The sequence below is a fragment of the Fistularia commersonii genome, unplaced genomic scaffold (genome assembly GCF_037954325.1).
Source record: "Fistularia commersonii isolate RoL2024-O1a breed Wild unplaced genomic scaffold, RoL_Fcom_v1.0 HiC_scaffold_38, whole genome shotgun sequence".
In the NCBI taxonomy this organism is placed as follows: Eukaryota; Metazoa; Chordata; class Actinopteri; order Syngnathiformes; family Fistulariidae; genus Fistularia; species Fistularia commersonii.
The window spans coordinates 1,556,752-1,557,500 of record NW_028233996.1 but is presented as its reverse complement, the minus strand read 5'-3'; positions in this window follow the sequence as shown (position 1 = coordinate 1,557,500).

The window sequence follows — 749 nt, the reverse complement described above, 5'->3', positions numbered from 1 at the left end:
AAAAAAAAATTAGGAGAAACATTACTTCCGCTCCTCCAATCCTCTGTTTCTCAGCTCCACCGCTCCTCCGCTATTGGCCCTGGTACCCCCGATCCTCCGAACTCAGGCGAATTGCGTGACGTGCTTCTGCTATTCTCCGCTCGTCCGCTTTTCCGCTTTGGGGCTTGGAACCCCTGAACCGCTGGACATAAGCGAATCACGGGCAGGATTTCTGCCCTCCTCCGCTCCTCCACTCATCCGGTACAGGCCCTGGTACTCCATGTCCGCGACCCCCTCCACCTTAACAAACTGTCACAAACACACACACACACACACACACACACATACACACACGCACACAAACACACTTACACACACCTTAACTCATCATAGCTGTGCTAATAGCATTAGCCAAAACACATCCACAAGCACACAAACATGATCTCATCCACTCATTCACATGTGTGTGCCCAGAGGTCCGGGAGCTCCATGTTGTAAATGGGCGGTACTTTTACCTATAGCTGGCGCTACTGCTATATCAGTGTGTTACGTCTGTGTGTTTTTGCGTCTTAACAAAGGAAGAAGAACGTTACGTGTTTTTTTCTTTCATGCTGCCTGCAATAAAGTTCGTTCTTAAAATACAATAAGTTATGGGCCCAGAGTGTCTCTAAAAGGCTGGATTACACTGAATATTTTGTGTGATAGTGAACAGTATTGTGGGAACTCACAATGGAGGACAAGCTGTTTATCGACAAGCTGAGCGGACCGGA